The 24,197-nt window shown below is 36.1% G+C and overlaps 1 protein-coding gene and 1 long non-coding RNA gene across 2 annotated transcripts in view; both read right to left on the bottom strand.

The window, feature by feature from the left end:
- LOC122633123 overlaps positions 1-21,455 on the bottom strand; it is a 38,813-nt gene extending 17,358 nt beyond the window's left edge. Inside the window, exons 1-2 of the long non-coding RNA XR_006328028.1 lie at positions 21,444-21,455; positions 3,192-3,847 (exon numbers count right to left, since the gene is read on the bottom strand). This is a non-coding gene — a long non-coding RNA (uncharacterized LOC122633123). The remainder of the gene's footprint in view (positions 1-3,191; positions 3,848-21,443) is intronic.
- LOC122633115 (E3 ubiquitin-protein ligase MYLIP) overlaps positions 1-24,197 on the bottom strand; it is a 112,073-nt gene that overhangs the window by 82,122 nt on the left and 5,754 nt on the right. The window lies entirely within an intron of this gene.

Raw genomic sequence — 24,197 nt, 5'->3', positions numbered from 1 at the left:
ATACCACATTTTCCTTATTATCCCCATCTTTCTTGACAAGTTACGAAGGAAAATTTAGCAATCGTTTCGTGCGAAACAACGCGTCTGCTTGAGACTAGTCATTTTCCCGACGACACGTAACTTTGCATTCCGTGTAAGCGTCACAGGAAAAAAGCCCCGACATCTACGTGATCTTGTGTCGTTTACTAGCAACAAGTAGCACACAGTGGGGGAAAACTTACGAAATTTTATCGTAAGTTTATATATCGTATTAACTCGATCGTAATTTTTCACGAATAATTCGTGGTCTATTGTCGGCTCGAGATACGAATTAAAAATTTTCTTATGTAGCAATTTTCCACATGACGTCTCTATAATATTCAAACTCGAAGATCGAAGCGCAAGATAAACTGCATATATGCAGTAATTTGCAATGTTTTCGATTCGAAATGATCTAGCAACGACCACGGACCAATTTGTAACAGCTAACAGTCAGAATAAATAGAGAGATATTTGTAGAAGCTATGAACAACAATAGCAATGACGTAAAATGTAAACTATTCGAATGTAGCTTCGTAAATCTTTCATTTCGTGCTCATAGAATAAACGCTTTTAAGAAACGTAAACAAATATTTTTTCAATTGAATTATCGTACAAAACGTTTTTCAAATAATTCTGCGAATCCAATAGATAATGGTATAAAAACGAATATTAGTCGTATCGAAATAGAGTGCTCTTCGATAAATCGTTGCTAATCGATTTTAAAATTGTAATAATCCAGTTACAGAAAGAGAATGCATAACGAGAACTCAAAATCATTGGGAAAGCAGTAGATTGAACTTGCTCATAAAGGAGAGGAGGATGTTCGGTTATTATCTAGTGCTCGCATGAATACTAACACATACGCACACATGCGTCGATCGGCACGTTGAGTGATTCGCACGGATGATTCATCTGTATATACAAGAGATTTGCCCGAGGGTGCGCCGATAATGAACTCCCCTGTCGGTTGTAGCTCGATGAACGATGACGAGAGGAAGAGAATAGTCGGAATACGCGCGTTTCCCAGCCCCGAAATAACACACGTGATCGCGCACGTGCATTAACACATGCATTTGCATACGTGCAACACACGCCAGAGAACGATGCATCTCGCCGAGCTTATTCCACCACGACTTAAACGGGTATTGACCAGATTCTATGATGTCTCTTATTCTACGGATTCTAACAAAATTATCGCCGCAGCTACGCCTGGTTTGATTTCACACAGCAGAAATTGCGATCGCCTAGAAATTCGTTTCCATCTAGCGCAAAAAATATTTGCCATTTCATTCCTTCAAATCTAACTCATTTCTAATTCAATATGAATGAAATTATGAAATTATGTCGCATTAATTCGTAGCTAAGATCAATGTCGTCGATGGAAAAAAAAACTCGATATAAAAAAATTCTTTGCTTTTTAAAAAAATACGTTTTCTGTTTTTGTAATATCTTTTACAATGCAAATGACAACATATCCTTAGACATTATCCGCTAACCTCTGGCATTATTGAATTATTCATTTGTTCGTTCGTTATTCGTCTGCACGAACTATTGTTAATTGAAGTAATACGAACGGAGGAAGCGACGAGGAAAGGAGGAGATACGAGGTTCGTTGCGTAATACATTCGAATATGAATATAAATCAACACAACATGTGAACGGACGTTCATCGTGCAGGATTGACAGGAAAGAGATTGTTTCTATTTATTTGCAACGTTTCGCAGCTGTTACCGAAGTATGCGCGAGCACGAGCGACCCTTTGCCAAGCTAACCCTCCATCTCCCTTCGGTATCGCCCACGTTCGACGATCAAAATTGAGTTTTATTTCGCATCCGTTCGTATTCGCTATTCGAATTCATGACTATTAATGCGAACGTGCGTTTCGATAATCGCTTGAAAAAGTCTTCCCATAGTTTTTTCTTTATTTGTATATTATATGTAAATGTAACTTTTTTATCTGAACTGATAAGAAAAAACGTCATTAAAAAGAAAATAAATATGTTCGTTCCGCGTAAATTCTTGTGCACGTGTCTTATCGACAAAAACAAAACGATCTTATCGGACTTATCAGAGCATTGTCAAACTCTCATTCGACTTGTTTTTTTAAATAAGTCTTTGCTACGTATTTTTCATCGTGATTTTTATCAAATGTACGGCGTATCTTTTACGTACTACGTATACAAAAAACGAATGTAAATGTAGAACGAAAGTAAAATAAATAAACGAATATATTTACTAAGTATGCATGCGCGCGCGCACGATACAAGGAGGACAACACGAGTGCATGATCATCGTTTAAACGGGAAGTTCAACTACTTTAACTGATCTAAATAAATTATAATGGCATAGGATCTTCGACCGTTCTGTGACCCCTTTAACGAACGCTCATGTCAGCCCAATTTTTCACTGAACGTCGCAATTAGATAATGATCCTGTACTCATTTTTTTTTCTACTTTTATTGTTCAAGGGTCATCAAATTAGTTTACTTCGAGGAATAAGCGATATTCTATGGACAAAAAGATAGGCTGAACAAATACTTTGAAAAGAGGAAAAGAATGATAAGGAATTAAAAAAAAAAACAGAATAATAAATGAAAAACGTTAATATCGACGAGTAGTTTTATCGAAACTACGTTTGAATAAACGATCGTGTTTATAAATAGATAATATTTTGCTACTTTTAAGGAAATAATCGAGTTCATGTATTATTTATTATACGATCCATATTATTTGTTTTTCTATTAATATTTTTCGATAATATTTACTATTAGAATCATTCGTAAAGTGTTTTGTTTTTTTCCTCTTCTTCTTCATGCCTATTTCGAAACTTGAGTCATTACTAATTTCTCGAACTTTCGTACTTCGCGTATTCGTGTACTTCGTGTATTCGTTTCAAAAGAATCAATTCGATAATTAGATTCGGAAAATCAATTATAATTTTAAAGTCGCAGTTGCTCAAGGTCGGCAAATGTATATTCAAAGTCGCACATGGAATAAAAGATGTTATTGAAACTAATTATTAACATTCGCTACAATGTCATTCGGACTACGAGCGATAAATACGAATGAGTTTTCTTATCGATCAGAGGAAAATAAAGATAAATTTTGAAAAAAAAAAGGAAAGAAAGAATTTATGATTCAGGATAGACGATAGAAAGTAAAATCTTTACCTGATGCAAATTGGCACTCTCTCCATCGTCGTGGATTACTCCAAAAGTAGAAACTACAAAGTAGATCTATACGCTTCTCCTCAGACTTCCGAAAATCCTTTGCGATTTATAGACTTAGGAATACGAGTGTACCTTCAGCTACTCTACGTGCGCCTTTACATAGTTTAAGAAGGTACCTAGGTTTCTAGTACCAGGTATATACATTATTACAAGCAAATTCACTTCGAGTTGGTCGTATCTCTCCTTGCGCGAGTGAACACGCGCATGCACTTTCGGTTTGCGCCTTGCGGTTTGTTCTTTGGGATGCTGCGTGAGAATTCGAAGTAGATACTCCTTTGAAACTTTGTTTCTTTACGCTTTACACCCTCTTGTCCTCGTAAAAAGATGCCAAGGAATACACTCGAGGGAAAGTCGTTTTCTTGAAATCGAACGTCGAATGAACTTCGACGTTTTTTAGCCAATTCGTTTCTATCTTCCCACAAAGTATAAAATATATATATATATATTTTTTCTAGACGTATATACGAATTTCATTCAAAGAGTACCTTCAAAAATTCTCCGATATGTATAAATATTCAACGAATACAAAATACTGAATGTAGGAAATGAGTTTTAAATAAATTATCCACTTTTAAAATATATAATACAATATTCGTCTAGTCGAAACGTACTGCTTACTTGTCTGAACGTGAATGAAGGTCGGTTCTCACATCGGCTATATTGATCGTTCCGTCGTTCTCGTCGGCCTTGTTTTTATTGTTTTTCTAGGAAGAATGATTCAACAAGTGTTTTCATAACAATGTTGTTTATATCGACTCGTTACGATACCTTAACAAAAAAACTATTTTTTTCTGAATCGGCCACGCTCGGCAAATTATTCCGAACTTCCAAGAAAGGAACATAGTATATATATGTTATAGAGTACACGAACTTAGCGTGACGACGGTAACCGTGATCAAGAATTTAAGGCGGCTCGATAGGAAACATGGGTCGTGTTCAAGAATTTAAAGCACTCGATAGAATACTTAAGTAGCATGCAAGCAGACAGCCGGGCACCATAATGCCTCTCCTATACGTCACTGTTTCCATTGTAGATCGTGTCAAGAGTAGGAACTAATCTCGGCAACCGATTCCTCGGCGCCTGGAAAGTCGCCAATAGTGTAGAAGACCTACCCCCGGATATAAGTTTAACCGTCCCGATAAAACGATCCTTGAAACTTCTAAAGACAATGTCTATCTTCTCTCTTTCTCTTTGTCTCTTTCTCTTTCTCTCTCTCTATCTCTCTTTTTGTACTACAGACAAAACCTGGGAAATTATCTGTACTAGAAAAAAATATAATGTCGTCTAAAACGAATTACAACTATGAATATTTCAGTTGACATCTCTGTATGATTTTGTAAGATCATTTTTCAGGATGTTCAAGCATCTAAATCGTTTTATCAGTTTCGTATCGTCTTGCCTATTTAAAATAAACCATAATAACTAATTTGTCAGATCTCACGTTACACTTCCTATCCTCCTTTTCTTTTTTCGACAATTTTTAATGATTCTTATAACATCGAGAAACTTGAAACTTTCTTCGAATTGCTTTTAAAAACGTAACCGAATGATTTATAACCATCGAGCCTCGATCGAAACGATCAAAGAGTTTCATATTTTAGCCATAAATTCGCAATACTTGGCGAGTCATTAATACCGTCTGTGACGCACTACCAACTACCGTAATTCCATGAATTTGTCTTTGTCGAGTAAACGAAAGATCATTAATCAGACAAAGAAAGCTCGCTTTCCGTGAGGAAAACTCTCAGGCGTTCCTTCGTGCCACCGTAGCTACGGGCAGCTCGTTAATGCGAACTTCGTTTTGGAAATCAAGCACGGAAACAGGCGATTGGGATTCTTGAGGAAATTATTCTTAAACAAAAATAATAAACCTGAAATATTCGAGATCGATCATTCTCACTTCGTATTTTACTGAAAAAAAAAGAGAATTTTTCGAACCAACCGAAAAAAGAGTAAGTGAAGTAAAAGGAGATTGATACGAACTGTGCCATGTTGAGAAAAAAGAGAGAGAGAGAGAGAGAGAGAAAGGGATCTAGAGGAATAAAAGGAAGAAGACGACGATCTATCCTACTAGAACATTTTCTACTATTTCTATTTCCATTTCGCTAGATGGAAAACGGCACTTGAACGTCACACCGGTATTCTTTCACATAGAATTTTTCAAGAAGATTTCTCGAGAAAAGAGTTTGATGTTAAAAAGCTAGATATAAAACGGAGGGTCTTCGACGATCTTCTTTTTCTAAGTAAAACTCTCTCAAAATTCGTTTGAAAGAAATCTTAGAACATTTGGTTACCTATTCCTTTCTCTTATCATAGAAATTCCGATTTCTATTCGATAAGAAGAAAGACTTTTCGAGGAAATCGTACGGTAGTCTTGCGGTACGATTCGACGTTAATGAGAAACCGTGTAATTAACAGAAAAAGCTCAACCGCAATTAGCGAGTAAGCGTTTCTCCGAAGCGCACCGAAAGAGGCACTTGTTACGTGATATAAAACCATGGCTCTGCGATCGATTTACACGATTTCACCCTTCTACTTGTCTTTATCGGGCTCCTCAACCTAAGGTAGTGATAATCCATTAAGGCGGCCGTATTTTCACTCGTATTTTCCACTTTCTTCTTTTGTCCTTATATAAAAGGTTTACATAGTAAAATCGTATAAAAATACATGTGTGTATGTGTGTCTATATATATATATATATATATATATATATATATATATATATTAAAGAGAAAAATTGAAAAAGAAAACAGATAACTTCTTTCGAAACGTTCATTAAAGTGATGATAATTAAAGTACAATGGAAGTCAAGAACAATTACCAACCTTTAATCTAAAAAGAAAGAAGAAGAAAAAGAAAAAATAAACCCTTTTTGGACTCGAATGAAAGGATACAATGAGAAAAGCAATCAACGAAAGAATCGACGATGTGTAATTATTTGTTGAGAAGAAATTGGTCTATACATTAGCCCAACCACTAAGTACCACACCCTATTTCCACCCCCTGACCCAACATCATCGACTTCTCTCCACTCGTGTTACCTCGCTCGACGGTAACTTTGCTCGTTAGAGCACGATTATAGTTTCGAAGAAAAATCATCGATCCGATCGCACGTCAAAATCGTCTATCGAGACGTTTCCGTCAAAGTCTAGGAACGAAGCCGAGTTACTATACTCCTTGAAGTACCATACGATGGGTTTCTTCGAAATTGGGCGAAGTCTCGGATGAAAAGAAAGGAGTTTCGGGAGAGTGTGAAGGGGAAGGGGAGTAAAGCGAGAAACGTTACAGAGACCTATTACCGGATGTCTCGATCCTTCTTCCGACGAAGAAAAATCTTCGAAGCTTTCAAGCGAAGAAAAAGAAAAGAAAAGAAGAAGAAGAAAGAGAGAGAGAGAGAGAGCAGGTCGTTCTCATCCACGAGAAACACGAAGAGGATGGCTCTCCGTTACCTTTAGTCGAGTAAATATGGCCTCGGTGAAGACGTGTGCGAGAACATAGAGATACGTATATACGTATATCGTGGATCCTTATCTCAAAGAACGTTGCCTTCGGCAACGTTCTTCGATATTCCTCCTCTTCGATACTTTTATTTGTTCTTTATGCATTGTTTACGGAACGTTTATGTATACCTACATATATATAAGACATTTGTTCTAGATAAAAATTAGTTAAGTAAGTCGATTTCGTCATTTCTATATCGTTGAAAGCAATAAATTACGAATGATATTTCAATGAATCAGATATTTCGTAACTTGTCACGATGGATTTTCTGCTATTCACGTGACTATTGACCAATTGATCCGATCGTTTGGGATTTCGTCATAATTGATTATACTCGTTCTAAGATTGGAATAAAAATTTCTTGTGCACTTGTCATTTATCTATCGCTAAGAAAATATCGATTGCCAGGTAATTTACCAAAGAATAGTACCGATTCTATCGAGGACACATTCACGAATTGAATCGAATATTAGCACGTAAATAGCTCTAAACTCGATAGAACATTATGCCAATCTTAGAAATCCAGTTCGTCGTTCTGAAGATTGGCCAATTATTACGGGCAATGCTCGTGGAAGCGAGGAGTTTGAAGCGACCTTGCACTCTACTGCAATGTCTCGCTTCTAAGCATGTTCACCGCGAAACGGTTTCGCGAATTGAGTGTATGGAGCTTTCTCAAGCGTGTTGGTATTAGTGTGTACCTGTAACAGAGACCTCGAGTAAAAGAGAAAGACTGAGAGAGTAGAGGAAGAGGAGTGGGGAGGTAGCACTTTCTATCGAATCCGTAGGTACGTAGGTACTACCTAGGTATAAGATGCAGCTGTTGGTGGCTTCTCTCGGTGGTGGTCTGAATAGAAGAGGTAATAATGCCGGCGTAGCAGTAGGGCATAAACGTCGGCATAAGCATTTCCAGATGCAGCGATGTGTATTCGTGTGTTGTGTGTATGTGCGCGCGTACGTGCATCTGTGTATGCATGACTATGTAAGAGTTGGAGGATTCACCCAACGAAGACGTTGTAGTCGACGGTATATATGCATGCGGCGGGTGGCTGCATTAAGGTAGTTCCCCACGAACAAAACTGGTTCTGAATGCACTTTGTGACTCTCTACGTGTTTCCTATGGAGTTCCGTAACCTTAACGTAATATTTTTTTCTGTGTTTGCAAAGTCGTCACTAAACAAAAATGTAAACGAATGTCCTCAACGCAAACGGTAACGATTAGTTAATCGACAGACTTTGAACTCTTTCGATATCTTCGTAAACGTTTCAAAGGTTTGATTGATACAGAGAAGACTTCGACATTCGTTGTATATCTGTTGTATATCAGTGCAAACGTTGTATATCTGTTTGGAGATAGATGTATATAACTAGATCGTTCTTTCTTAGTTCTTAGAATGTAATGTACGCACTGCTGATGATAAACTTATGCATCTAATCTTAATGTTTTACGAACTGGTCTGGAATACTTGGAACGTAGTCTTATAAACGTGTTTGCCTATTTGCATTTTTAGTATATTTTCCATGGAAAATCTAGATCGAACAAGAAGCACTAAAAGTGTCGTAACGTAGAATTAAAATTGACAGCTTTTTGATCAAACGTCGAAGAGACTACGGTAAACAAGTGTTAACTCTTGGGTGATCTATCACCTAGTAAATCCACTTTGCGTGGTCGCTGAGATTCATGAAACGACGAGAAAATTCCAAGCTGTATTTTTCTTTTTTCTTTTATCTCACATTTACACGAGTATAGACTCGAAAGAAGCCTGCAAGATACAATCTTAATGCTATTATTTCGCGTCGCACTATGAGTATCGAGTATCTTGTTTCCTAGAGAATGCACAATCGTAAATAGAAATTGAGAAAGCTACGAAAGAAAAAGAGAGAGAAAGAGGAAGAAAGAAAAGAAAATAGAACGTAAATGAAGTCAAGATTGATCATTTAATATTAAAATGGATTTTCACGGATTTCAATGATCATCCATGAATTATAATCTTTCAATAATATTTATTACTTAAAAAAGTAAGTAAGAAATTCAATTATTGTATCTTTCTTATTCACCTACACAGATTCTAAGATTTCCGAAATCTCACGACCTCATCTTAAACTATACGTTTTAGTATCGACAGCTCGGTATTAAAGGGTTAACGATAATGTTTCAAGGATTCCGAGAAAATTCGCAGAGGAGAGGAGAGGAGTTTAGAGGCAGGCAATAAGCAGGTAACTCGAGAGCCGCTTTCTAATCCACGACGATTGTTCGATATCGAGAGAAGGCTTATCGTTCGCTTCAGGAACGCTGGTACCAGTATCGCCTGGATGTCTCGATCCATCCATAACTCGTGCTTATCTTCGACGCGACGTCGTACGTGGGTTTCCTGGAATAGACGTTTATCGCATCGTTTTCGACTGTCGCCAGATCTAAGTCTTCCCCTATAAGGGGAGTGTTAACTCTCCGCAACGACAATCTATCATAGATTTCATCGTTTATCTCGGAATCATTATTATTCGACACGATTTAAATATTATGAGTATAACGAAAAAAAATTGAATTTTTTAAAATTCCACGTTTTATCGATAAATATCGTATACTATTAAATGAGCACATCTTGTATATTTGTGTATTTGAATATTTATAATATTAACATATTAGTATATTTATCTTGAATTTTATCTTAAAAACGAATTTAAGAATTTTTATGTTATTGGAGATGAATCTATTATTTTCTATTACACACTGCAGTTGACGCGCTACGATATTCGCCGAAGTTAATAAAATTTATTCAATTAGAAGAAAGATGCCTGGTTTGGTGGATGATCTACAAAACATTGAAATTTCAATTTTAATAAGAAGAACACACCATTGGAAGAAAAGCAAGCATGAAATGCTGCGTATTGTCCTTTCTCGAGTCAAGAGGTGAAGCAGTTTGAAAGTCCTGCTACTACTAGAGAATCCACGTCACTTCTGTAATGTTCTCTGGAAAGAAGTGTTGAACTCTATGGAAGTTAACACGAACATAATACCTATGGAACTCCACTATGAAGAAAGAAGTATCAGTTACTTCAACAGCACGGAGAACTTCAACACCGCAGTCGAATTGTTACAGAAAAATTTTTTTATATTCTTATCCTCTTTCATCGAGCGTGCGATATTCGATCTTCCAGATATTTTAAGATAATTTCTAGTATTCAAATGATAAAGTTTACATTGCGAAACTAATGATAATAATAGTGACTTTACTAAAATCAACTATATTGCATTTTTTGTTTAGTTTGTAAAACATTTTAGAGATTGTTGTAGTCTAAACAATGCATATATAGAGATATAATCACAAGAAGGGATAATACGATATCTTGGTTCTCCGCGAAAACTAACGAGATTATCTAAATCAAATAATTTCCCGGTGCATCGATCGGATTAGAAGAGCCGCAACAGAGTTTAGGATTTCACGTCGAATCGATGTTGCTGATGTCGTTACTCCTGCCCCTTCTCGCAACACAATGGCTAATGTGTTCTATACTTTGCATTGAAAGAAGTCTTGTTTTTTGTTCCAAGATAATAATAATAATAATAATAATAATAATAATAATAATAATAATAATAATAATAATAATAATAATAATAATAATAATAATAATAATAATAGGTTTTCGATAGTCTCTTTCGTTGCCTTTGTCCTATGAAAATTCACTTAAAATTGAAATTGTCCGATAGCGTTCTCGTTGACACCGATGATACATTATCGAACAGAGAAATCTGATTAGTTTCCAACACAGTGCATCGTCACACAGGCAAGTAGATAACTTGCAAAGTATTGCCGACATTTTAATTATAAATTCGTTCATTCGTATGCCAATATAATTTCCAGATCGATGATATATACATATATGTTATAAAATATAAATTATATATATGTATATATACATACATACATACATACATACATACATATATATATAAACAAACCTGTTCAAAAGAATCCTGTATTTACCATGTGTACATAATAATTATCAATAAATGTTCGTTTTAACAAGAAATCGTTACTTTATTTAGCAGCCTATGTAGCTCTCCCTAACACTATTTTAATCTACCTTTAGCGCCTGTCGTATTCATGGAAAAAAGAACGTCCACTGATTGAAAAACAAATTCGTATTTACCAGAGACGATCGATCGTAAGACAATTTGTGCTTAAACGTCCTGAATGTGCTAGCGAGATAAAACAATTATCTTTTATGAAGGAAATAAAAAATAAAAAAGGAGTGTCGAGTTATCGCTTTTTGAAAGAGTTGAAATAAAACCATTGAATTGATTGAAATAACGGCTCAAATTCCCAAATATGTGTGATAACGAGGTAAATATCAAGAGGAAAAAAGACGAGTGTATATATCACAAGAAGGGATCGGAACGTTAATCCAAAAACGTTAATCTCATTGACGAATGCGTAATCAAACTCTTAAAAACGGAATTCCTAAAAATATTGTTATTAATCTCTATCGTCTGGCTCGATAAAATTTTCGTACACATTTTTAAGTATTACGAAACAAAACATGACTGTTAATGACAATGACAACTTCTCGCTTTTTTTTTTTTTTTAATGGAATGCGCGACGACTGTCTACATAGAGAAATAGAAATACTCTTCCAACAAGCGTGGCAACTTTTGAAAAGAGTACTGACGCCAACTCGTACAGGAAAATCAATATAACGATCCCATTCCCTTTTTGCCTTTCGTTCAAGCTGTCTAGACCAAACTAGAATGCGTAGAATAAACCTACGATGGATATTCGCGTGTCCATTCAAAGTTATTTTTATAATTAAAAATAATTCTCTTGCTCGTTGTTGATAGAAATCTTGACAGAAGAAAAAAGTTCGAGAGAAGGAGAGATAGCGTACATCTCTGGTTCCACGTTTAATAAGAAGTACCAGGAATTTTTTCAAACCGTCTTTACCTCAGCCACCTCTTTCATCTTGTCCCTCGTGAAATATGCAACGATGTAAATACTAACCCAAACTTAGCTAGAGCTCTTCCCTATTTTACTGGTCGAAATGGAAGTCTCGCCGGTGGACAGGGAGGAGACGAAAAAATATTCAATCTCGTTTATCCTCTTGGTAAGACAAATGTAATATACACGGACGACGACGATAACGACAAGGACGATGAGTAAACAAAAAGAAAAACAATGCGATTATACTACGTGGCACATTTTTTTACGAACTTCTTTCGTAACGCTTTGATCCACAATATAAAAGTTTTATTGCGAATTGACTCGAATGTCGGCCCGATTACGCAGTTTCATAAACAATTTCATTTACATAAGACCACTCACGAAAAAGGGAAAGCCGAATAAGTAAAAATTTCATTCCTTCTCGCTTCGGCTTTATACGGAGAATCATTCGGATAGTTTAAGAACTTTTCCGCTTTCAATTTGAAGAAGTAGACGAGGGAAGAAGAGCACAGAAAAAGAGGAAGCCATCTTGGAGTAACGTCTCTGAAGGAAACAGAGGATCGTGTCTTTCTTTATACAATTTTCCGTCTTCCCGCAGCTTCCAGATCACCGTTTAAACGTACTTTTCGTTTGCTCGTTTCCTACTTCTTTCAACTTTCAGCCACGGTACTCAAACCATAAGTCCACCCATCTACAGACACCACCACTCAGACGAAAGGAGAAAGAGATACTTTTACACGAATAATTCTGTCGACCAATATTCGTACACCAAATACTTTTTGCTCGAAAAAAAATAATACCCCTTCGACTTCCAATATCCCTTTCAACCGCAAAATATTTTCGAGCTTTCAGTTAGAAGTAAGCAAACCTAAATTGAAACACGTTGCCTCGAACGAAAACAATACGTGAATTCAGTTGGATCAAACTAAAGAGAATCGTGAAAAAAAATATAGGTGTATATTTTTTGAAATATCTATTGTTATACTATTGAAAATTCCACGTTTTGCCGACTTTTTAGATGACTTTCTCAATCCTTTGTTTCAATTTATTGCGGCCGTAATCAAATCCAGCGACATATATCTTAGGGATGAAAATATGCGAAACGATGAACGCTTTGGAAAAAACAATGCGAATCATTCGCATGAATTCGAATTTCTCGACATGTATCCGTTTTTCGAATACGACGCGAACTAAGCGTAAAACTTTTATTTTAATTCCAACGGTCGAGATTTGGCTCTGGAACTTTTGAATATTCATACCACTTACACGGAGTGGACTGCAAAAGAAAAAAGAAGAAGAAGAAGAAGAAGAAGAAGAGGAGGAGGAAAAAGGAAAGAGGATTACAAAAACGTTCTGGCTAGAGTCTCTAACTCGGTAGAAAGTAACATTTCCCGTAGTGCTTCCGACAAGATGGTGCACGCTCTCTCATTATGCGATAAATATTCGACGATGGCCGGACAAATGGTTTCCAAGACATTGATTTCAGTGTCGATGAAAGGAAAGAAAGGACCGCCTTAGTATATTTTCGGAGAAAACTTGAAACCGTTCTATTTATCTCGAAGGTTAAATAAAACGATTATCTGAAAATAAATAAAAATTCCCAAGATCCTGATAAAACTCGATAACTTTCGAAAGGAATAAAAATTTGTCAAGTTTTTTCAAACTCATTTCCCGAACTTTGTCCTCCCATACGATTGAGAAATCTCAACTTTCGGCAAGGCGTATCTCGAGAAGACGAGAAGATCTTCGGTCCATTTCCCGCAGCATTCAAGATGCAAATTGCATCAACGGAAGAGAAGCATGACAAACCCGAAGGGAACATAGCGCACGCATAGAATGAGGAAAACGCGTTGTTCGGTTCGAAACACGAATAGTATCTACTATGCGAAGGACGAGATCTCTCTAATCTTTACTTGCTGCAACCGAGTGTTGCAATCTAAATCGCCGGCCATATTCCAACGGCAAATGAGAGATGCATAATCCACGGCCGCGGCTGGGGCAGCACGCGCGTGTTGGACTGTAATGAAGCGTTTTAAATGCAGCCTTTAAATCTGAAAAAAAATGTATGAAGCTTCCGTCGAGTAAGGAGAAGAGAAAAAGAATAAAAAAAAAGGACGACGAAAGAAAGAAAGAAAAAAAAAAACGAGGAGTAAGAGGAAGAGAAAGGGAGATAACGCGACCCGTTTTGTTCTTACCGGAGATTTACCGACATCGTAGAATAATTGAAGATTAGAATCGTTCGCCGTTTTCGAGCACCTAAGAGAAAATTTTCTAATCGACGTGGTTAAAAAAAAAAAAAAAGGAAAAGAGGAGAAAGAAAAAGTAAAGAAAAGAAAAAAGAAGAGGAAAAGAAAAACTTGTAACTAGAACGATTAAATGAAATAAAAAATATAGGAGTAAGCTGGGAGTAGAATGGATTAAAATGGACTTAAATGCGAAATAGGAATATTTTTGCGAAAGTGCGTTACTTGCGAGATGTAAATCCGTTACGAAATTACTCGAGCCACGAGCTGCAAAATTATACGTTGTACGCTGCGATGAAGAAGTAAAATTATAGTAGCGTGTCCTCTCTTTTTCGTTTGTTTCTCTCGTTCCTTCTTTCTCGAGTTAACGTGGTGATATATGTTCACAAGACGTGACACGAGTAACGTTTCACTTTTGAAGTCATGTACGAGAAGAAGAAAACCTATCTCTACGAAGTAGCATAAAATTACAGCAATGCATCCTACTGTGGACTACAATGGGTAACAAGCAACGTTTCCCTAGAAATTATACTTAATTTCGTCATGAAGCTCGGATGGTATAATAACGCGTACTTATATATATGTATGTACATAGTGTAACAAATCCTTATAAAAAATTTCTATTAGGTTACAAGAACGTGAAGATTAGCTGATGCAAAATATTTAATAAAATTTCCATTGACCATGGAATATTAAAATTTTAAGTACAGACTGTAAATAAATATCACTACGAATACTAATTTCTTCCGTGACAAAATATCCACGCATATTTCCTGGAATACATGGACGTGCGATTTAACGGTCATTGAACTTGGATAGAATCATCCGTACGAATTTTTTGACATGATGGATGAGTTCCATCAAACAAGGAAACAAATTGTACCGCATTGAGGCAGGACTCGTAAACGAAATAGACTTTACACTGTGAAACAGAATTTACTCGGTCACACGAGAATTCCGATTTCGTGGATCCTCTGTTCTCTCTCTCTCTCTCTCTCTCTCTCTCTCTCTCTCTCGCTCGCTCGCTCGCTCGATTTAAAAATTTGTTCACGTTTTTATAAACTAATCCCTCTTTTTTTCGAATGCGAATCCACGCTCACTACTTTAACGAAGATAAACTTTGTGCCTCGAACTTTTAATTGTTTCGACAAAAATTTGCAAGTATCTTTAATAGACTATTTCAAGTTCTTTTTAATAAGAAAACAAGTATACTATGCCACAATGTTGCAACGTTCACTTCTATAACGAAGATTAATTCTTGTCGGCCACCATAAAATTTTTCTCGTGTATCTCTAGCATATAATTAGAATACCTTATCTATCATCACGTATAAGTTTTATAAAGTATTCCGCAAAGGTACTCTACGCGCATCTAACTTTTCTATTGCTCTATTCGCTGGTTCTTGCTACGATCAAAGTTTTACGAAAATGTGGCTAAGAGAAACGAAAAAGAAGAGGAGGCTAGAAGAAATCTCGAGTGCATTAATCTTTTTCTCAAAATCGAACTTCTTGCCCTTTAAATTCTTTATAACCATGGGATCCATTCATCTATCGCGTACTACCGACATATAGAACGAATGCATTTACCTATAGGTAAGAAATTTTCTCATAACCCAGGTACGAAGGAACGAACGAACAAAGATTACCTACTCGTGGTTAGAATGAAGTTTCCGAGAGCATCGATCAAAAACCACGGATAGAGTTATGAGAAAACGATAATTTCAAGAAAATCTTTCAGATGGAAGAAATCGTAGCAGAAGAAAACAGAAATGAAATGTGAATCTAATTTAAATAAAAATCATTTCTAGTATTAAATATGTATAACGTTCTGAACAAATGTAAATAAAATAAGTTTGTTCAGAAAGTTTCGCAAAATATTACAGAAACTTATAAACGCGATCGTATTCAAGAATTTAATTTAAGGCTAATTTGGTGAACTCGCTTGCTTGCAATATTGCCATGGAAACAGGGAAACACATTACGAATATAGGTAAATGCAGCGATCTCTTCATTTCCTGCTGCCAACTTGCTAAAGGATTTAATGTATTTCTCCCAATTTCCTCTCACACCGCATGCCATCAGACCAATGAACGACGACGAGTCAACACCAAAGTCCATCTGGTAACCTACATGTCTCCGTTTTTGCCAAGTCAAAAGTATCACGATCGCTTTGTCCCAATCTTTGCTTTCTATGAACGACGGGACCTCGATTCTAACCGAGATACTTTCAATATTTTCCGAGCGACTGAAAGGCTCGATATAGAATTGCAAAGTCCGTGAGCTCTATAGGGATCACAAGCGAAATCTTTATGAGGGCTTTGATTTTTTCATTACATGTTAGGAAAAAAAAAGGATAGAAAAAAAAGAAGTCTTTACTTTTTTAACACTTCTGTGAATTTACAAGCATTTTTCTCGAGCAAACGAGATGCCGAGTTCACGAAGCTTATTTTAAATTATTTGGAGCGCGAAAAATTTGAATTATCGTTTATATATTTCTCATAGCGAGAAATCTCGCCAGCCACCATCAGTAGCTGCAGCAGCAGCAGCAGCAGGAGCAGAACAATTTTTTTTTCCTCGACGCCCCATCGATTCTCAATGTCTCGATTATTCTCGATACGAACAACTGGGTCGCCGAAAAGTTACATAGCCATTAGATTCAACTCGCCGTTATTCTTTACGATATAAATCCCCGGTCTACGGTTCTCGGATAATATTTCCCGGATGAAAATGTACGCGTAGTCCGTAAATGCGAGAAAACGAGCATAACGAGGTCGTGTATACCCCGGTTGATCTTGTACCACGGCTAACGTTGTATGCTATAATTATATACCTCGATATGCGTTAACCAGCGTCGAGTTTAATAGTTTAACCCGAACGTCCTATCGACTGAGGTAACGAACTAATAAAGAAATTAATTATTTTTGGCTCCGTTTAAATAAATATTTGCTACCGTTAAATGTTTCAATATGATCTCGTATATTCATCATTTATTATTTTAACAGAAATTGACTCGACCATAGGGAGTCGTTTAAAATGATCGCACGCATTGTAAAAAGATTGATCGATCGACCGATCGATCGATCGAAATGAAAAAAAAATGCATCCAGTTCAGTTTTCTCTGACGTAAGCCTCTTGTTCCTTATCAACCGGGATTCGCTTTATCTCGCGAGCCTCTCGATATCGAAAATCCAATTACGTGGACGTCTATGCTCGGTGCACGGTAGACATCCTAAATTCGTTTTTGATTTAACCGAGTGGTTCGGCATGTCCAGAACTCGCTCGATAGAGCTTCGATTCTCTGATTTCTGATTCGGTTACTTCCATCTCCGTGGAGTTCCTAGGCTATAACCATGAAGCGAATTCGAATCGACGAGACGTCAGCGTACTTTAACGTCACGACGCGAGATTGGAAAAAATAGAATGGAACGTTCGATGTTCACGTCAGTGTCCTTTTTAACGAACTTCAAAAATTCTGTCGAATTCGAATTGATTCTAATCGAACGATAAATCATTTTGATACGACCATCATCGAATCTAATGGAACAAGACAAGGAAGAAAAAAAAACGATAACCATTTCTAATGAACCACTTGTGCTGAAAATTAAATGACAAACGATCGTGATCAATCTTCCCAAAACGATTCGAAAATCTTTTCTATACTAATTATAAGTTCTCAAAGAACCTGCTGTAATATTAGCATATAATTACACTATTCGGATAAGTACAAATAAGATTAGTCTAACGCAAGTGATTAATACATTAACCATTCGATTTATTTTAATGAACTATTCTTCCCAGACGCGGTTTCAAAGAAAAGCCTTTGCAAATTCAATTTAAAAGAGTTCTTTCATCGAAGGAACATCTGCGCGCATTATGCATGTAGTTTGAGATGGTAACGGCCGAGAGGAGAAACTTCAAGTGGAATATACTGTATATTAACTATTATTCAAGTACACACGGTCTTACATATCTTTAGACCGCGCTCATTTTCTCCTCGAGCGTAAGAGAAGCTTGACGTTAACACGAAGATCAGAAAATAGATTCCCGTACATTCTATTAGACGTTATTCAAATATCACTTAAAACTCTATTATAAAATCACAAATTCGTCTTCATCTACGCGTGTACTCGTTATAATATATACATAATATACATCGTTATTTTTTAATGATTACATCGAAGAACAAGAAATTTAATAAAATGAACAGAAAATTTCCGTTGATTTCAACGTAAACAAAATTTCATATTTTTTATTTTATTGAACTCGATTCATATCATATTACTGCACATATATTCTCGTATTAAATAATACGTTATTATCGATAATTCATTTGTTTTCACACAATTTTGATAATTAAAATGCATCGTATATATGTTGAAATATTTTCTCCTTAATACGTTGCACAGTTACATTACTTATAATCGAACAAATTTTATCTCTGCTTCTTTTTTCTTTTCCCTTTTCATCGGAAGATATTTTAACTTGAAACTTTCATCGTATCGAAAATATATGTTATATTTATTGAAATTATAATTTTTTATACCTGACCGTAATTAGGAAAATCGAAGTCTATCTCCGAATTGCAGGAGAATTCGAATGCTTGATGGTTCAAAGGCATTCACATTTGAGTATGTATATCTCTCCGTCAGCATATCGAGAATCCAATCGCTCCTCGACTTCCACGGAACATATCCTCCAAATCGCGAGTGGCGCACGCCCCGACATACGTGTCGTCGTGTCCTCGAATGCTCGTAATACTTCGTGCCAAGATTCATACAACGGTATGTCGAGAGCAACGATATGCTGTGTAAAAGCGAGCTCGTCGTTTCCAAGAAAAACTTCGACCTCCGATGATCGTTCTGAAAGTAAGCCACGAATGATGAAAAAGATTCTTTCCCTTTCGAATCAAAAACGTCTCTCCTTTCTTTCGTTTTTTTTTTTTTTTTAATCGAACCTACTCCCTTTAAAAGACCTCAAATTTTTCGCGACTTCATTCGAAAAAATCAACATCAGATTTTAAAACATAAAAGATTGTAATATCTGTGATGAAGATTGGTGAAAATACTGACAGTATTTTCTAAAGGGATGAGTTTTCCAAGATCAGATACGTATCTTGATCCATACCAATCCAGAATTTTGGGTTACACTAAAAAAATTCATAACATATTAATCTCGAACTCTAGAAACGTAATTTTTCTTGCTGAATAATCGAGAAAGATTAAATTTTTATTGAAAGAAAAAAATATAGCAGGATCATAATTGATGTTTTACAAATCCAGTACGTACACAATACGTTTATGAAAGGACAATAAGAGGCTCTGAGACTTTCCAACTTCTAACTTATCTAATCAAATCCCACAAGAGAGAAAGATAAAAGAACAAAATTGAAGAAAAGAGCTCTTTCTTTCTCTCTTTATCTCTCTCAAGAGATTCGCACCTTTTACCGGTTGTCCGAGACGGAGATGAAAATTCGTATGACGCTGCAAAACGACTTGCGTTGCTGTAATGATAGGCCATTAGAGTTCTTAATGACGGCCGATCATAGATGAGACAGCAAGAGAGAGAGAGAGAGAGAGAGAAAGAGGGAGATGTTATTACGCGTTAGCATGCATAACGATGTAATCATACGAGGTAATGACTCGACACAATTGCCACAAGAAAGAGAAAAAGAGAAGTATCGTCAATATTAAAACCAATATATCACTTTCGAAATAAATCTGATAGATCTTACTACTGGTATCTTATGTTTGATCTAACTAAAATCGAAATGAAATCACATACAAGTTCTATGCATAAACAATAAATTCTAATCAACTTCAACAGTATTAGAATCATACTGAAAGTTACATTATTAAGGACGACGTCATGACTGTCATGACTATTTTGATCACGAACTTTTCCCATATGTGGTTCGTCGAAGTGGATGCAAAATGAGCTTCGCCAACCAGGAAAATTGCAGGGAAATTGCAGGAAAACAGAAAGAGAGGAACAGAGAGACGGAAGGGTGGTAAAGGGAGACTCGATATTAGCAGATAGGCATACGGATAATGAGAGAGAGAGAGAGAGAGAGAGAGAGAGAGAGGGAGGGAAAGAAAAAAAGATGAAAGTTGAAGGTGAAGAAAAGAGAAGGAAAAAAATGTGAATCTAGTAATTTCCGATGTAATAATAGCCTCTCTCCCCCGCTTCCACTTTTCTCATCTTCTATCTCTGTTGTTCCTTCCTTCTCTTTTTCAGCACATGCAAAACGAGTACGATAAAACCCGGGGATATTGCCTTATTCAACGGCCGTTGAACGCAACGTAGCGACTGCAAAGAGGCTTTGTTGTAGACTTCCCTCTTTCCCCATATTCTCCGACACCCCTCTGATCGCGATGCAAAGGGGAATTCCTGCTATATTTGCTTGCATCTCGCACGATATTCGAACTAAGAAACGACAGCGATACGACGAAGAACTGACGACTTCGAGAGTGGCGATAGTAATGAAAAAGACTCGCGATATCTAAATGAGCAAAGCGATAGGGTTCAGAATTTTGTATAAAAGACGAGAGAAAAAATAAAAACAGAAAAAAATTCCGATAAAACGTTAATAATCATTTGCATTAAAATTTATATCAAGGTTATTTTTAATTTTTACTTTCTATGTTCGATATCTCCTATGAACATACGCGCTTTATCGAAAAAAAAATTTTACCTCGTAGCAATATCCATGAATAATAATATAAAAAAAAAAGGTAAAAAAAAAAAAAATATCAAAAATCCTTCACTGGATGATCGTCACTCTGGGAGTGCTTGCGGATATTTTTCGACAACCTACATCGTAATAGCCCGTTGGAGACTATGCGAGAGACCATTGGAGAACCAGAGAGAGGGAGAGAGAGAGAGAGAGAAATGATTAGGTCCTCAATGACAGGAAAGACAATTTCCAACGGGAATCGTAGCGCTATAGAACAATCGATGACCCACTTGGGACACCAAAATACGAGCGCCACTGAAGTTTTAAAACCCACAAAGGAATAGTTTAAAGGTGTCGGATTGTGGCCTCGACTATCTTTCTCTTTTTCTTTACGCCCACATGTCGTTCTTTCCGATCCCCCGCCTTCCATCCTTTTCCTTTCTCCACAATTTCATTCCCGTAAGGTCGTAACCCCTTTCCTTTGTCTACTTCCATAGCCTCCAAAACGACACTTTCACGCTGAATTCTTAACGCCAGAATATGCCTACCCCCTCTTCTATCATTTCTTCGCCAAGAACGAAAATAAATAATTTTATAAATACAACGCGATATCAAAAGAACTTCGAAATGAATGACTCAAGGATCACGTGAAACCTGTTTTATTCATTAAAACTCGTTTTACGAATAAGCATGTGAAAACGATCGTTGAAACTGATAACTTTATGATCGACTCCGCCTTTCGTGATATCCTTTCTTTTTATTTAACATAAATAAACGATTTCACTTTATTTGCTCTCATGCAAACTTGTTTCGCCGATTAACATAGGTAAAGTTAAACGATCATTAAAATTGATAACTTTACGACGCACTTCACCTTCTTGGACTTTAACGTTTCGCGTAAACGATTCTTTCGCATGAATCACGATTAAATTCAATCATACGTTTCGACCGAACTTGTTTCACCAACGAACACCGCAAGATGATCGTTAGGAAATTAATAACTATGATCGATTTGAATGGAGATTCCATCCTCGTGTAGTTTAAATAATTTTTTTTCTTCGCGAATTCGTCGTGATGAAGAAATTAAATTTGTTTATTTCGATACTGGAATAATTATTTACTCTGTATAAGAAAATACATTTGCTAATGATATAATGAAGCCTTTTGTATATATTCGTAAACCCGATAAAAGGCATTTGAACAAATTAGTGAAAAAAGGATGAAGAAAGAGAGGGGGAAAGAAGGGATATCGATCGATATACGATTACGAGAATTCTACTCCAACTATTCCAAATATTTCGTTTAAGAAATGCTTCAAAGAAAGGAAGAAGGAGGGGTTGTGAAAGGGTCGACGGGGTATTTGAAACCACGTTACCTAATTACGTACGCGGAGAAACGTGCGACAAGGACGAAAAGAAAAATCGTCACGAAGTTACTGGAAACTTGCCTAGAACGTTGGCACAAAGTTCTTAATTAATCCTATTAATTAGATACACTGTGTTGCAGGTATTCTGTACCCGACACGAGGGAAAGAGAACGAAAAAAAAAGAGCAAAAGAGGAAAAGAGAAAGAAGGAAAAAGCATCTCGAATCGCTACATTTATATTCGATCGCATATATGTACGTCCTTGATTGATAAAACTTTTCTATCTGTACTAACGCGCGTCGCAGTTTGTAGATTGGCGGTGTGTGACGACGATAACCGCGATATTAAATGCGGTTGCTCGATCCGTACGAATACGGAAATCGAACCAATTCGTCCGGCTGTTCCGATAATAATTGATAGTACGAAATAGATGAAAAATAAATGCAGTAACGTTAGTTATGTATTATTTATGTTATATGAATTCTCTCTCATAAGTTGATTAGAGTATCTAAATATAATGTAGAATTAATTATTCAAAGGGATGATTTTCGAATAAATCGTAAGTTGTACTTTGATCCATTGATCTTTTTACGATACTTTAATCGTACTAATTCCGTGTTAATTTTGAATAAATCAATGCTTTCTGAATTGACTACGACGTTATTAGAAAAATTACAATATCTGCTGAACCGTCGTCTATCGATCGCAATCCATCAAGAATTCAGTTAACGAATGAGAAAAATGGGAACAATTAATAAAACGCGAAACGCGTCGATTTGGTGAGAGCTCTAACATTCTGCACGTACTCGTTCATCCACATTTTTGAATAAAGTTAATAAAAACTCAATCGCATTTTAACAAATCGAACGAGGTAGGAATATTTTTGTCCTCTCTCTCTCTCTCTCTCTCTCTCTCTCTCTCTCTCTCTCTCTCTCTCTCCCTCTCTCTATCTTATACATTTATAGCATATATCGAGTAGAATATGTTCGAACGAATTACCAACGAATTTCTAAATAATACGAATCGTCGAAGTAACGAGTGCAAATCGTTGCTTTAAAAAAATGAAAAAGAAGAAGAAATGAAAGAAAAAGATAGAAAAGAAAATGAAACAACGGGTGTCTATTCTCTTTGTCTTGGGAAATAGGAAAACTGAGAAAGGGAAAGAGAAATGGAAAGAGAATAAAAATGAGTGACAAAAGGAGAGAGAGAGAGAGAGAGAGAGAGAGAGAGAGAGAGAGAGAGAGAGAGAGAGAGAGAGAGAGAGAGAGAGAGAGAGAGAGAGAGAGAGAAAGCTAAAGAGAATTTACCAACGAAAGGATTTCCGTTAGGAACGCAATTAAGTGCTGTAATGAGATTCCTACGACAGTGGATCAGCGTCTTTTCGATATACGTTCGTAGACCAATGTGAAATTCGAAAACGATCTAAGTTAAATGAACATTTTCCCTCCCACCTCTTGTCTCTCTGTCTTCTTCTTTCTCACTTTAGATATCTCGAGAAGAGAGCAAGGAGATCGGATGTCATTCGTACGCCTAATTAAACTTTCGTCCAACCCAGGACGGACTTTATATATATATATATATATATATATATATATATATATATATATATAAAGTGTGCCTCTATATGCACGTATATACGGTATAATATATACATATGTACGATAAATATCAAAGTTTATAAGACATTGTAAAAAAATATAATAAAAGACATAGAAAATGGTGAAAAATAAAAAAAATAATCAGAGTTAAAGAAAGAAAGAATAGACAAAAGACAAATAAAACTGTAAGTGAAAGGGTGTTCTTGCTTTGCTTGCACGTAGCTCCGATTAAATTGCAAAGTAATTAAATTATGTATAAGAAGGTAACGGCCTGTATAATGCTAGTGAGACTTCCCGGGTCTTCCTCAAGTTTCAATTATATTCTTAGGAAAGTCTCTAATACATTCGTTGGAAAGCTTCAAACCCCTTCGTACGAGTAGTTACGAGAACATCTCTTTTTTTCTTTCTTTTCTGCTTATTCCTCTTCCTTTCTCGCAAAATAAACTTATGATTTTTAATCCTGGGAGAAGATAAAGATGAACTTGTTTACCTGGTTTGTTAAGAATGTTTAATATACTTTTATTAATTAAATTTTAATTCTATGAATTTTTGCATCTATAGTAAAACAGATACGACTTTTATCCGTAAAAATGAAAAAAAAAAGAAAAAATCTAAATCTTCTCTTGTCG

Source organism: Vespula pensylvanica, chromosome 11 (assembly GCF_014466175.1).
Source record: "Vespula pensylvanica isolate Volc-1 chromosome 11, ASM1446617v1, whole genome shotgun sequence".
Lineage (NCBI taxonomy): Eukaryota > Metazoa > Arthropoda > Insecta > Hymenoptera > Vespidae > Vespula > Vespula pensylvanica.
The sequence above is the reverse complement of the archived record's forward strand: the minus strand, read 5'-3'. Positions and strand labels throughout refer to the sequence as shown.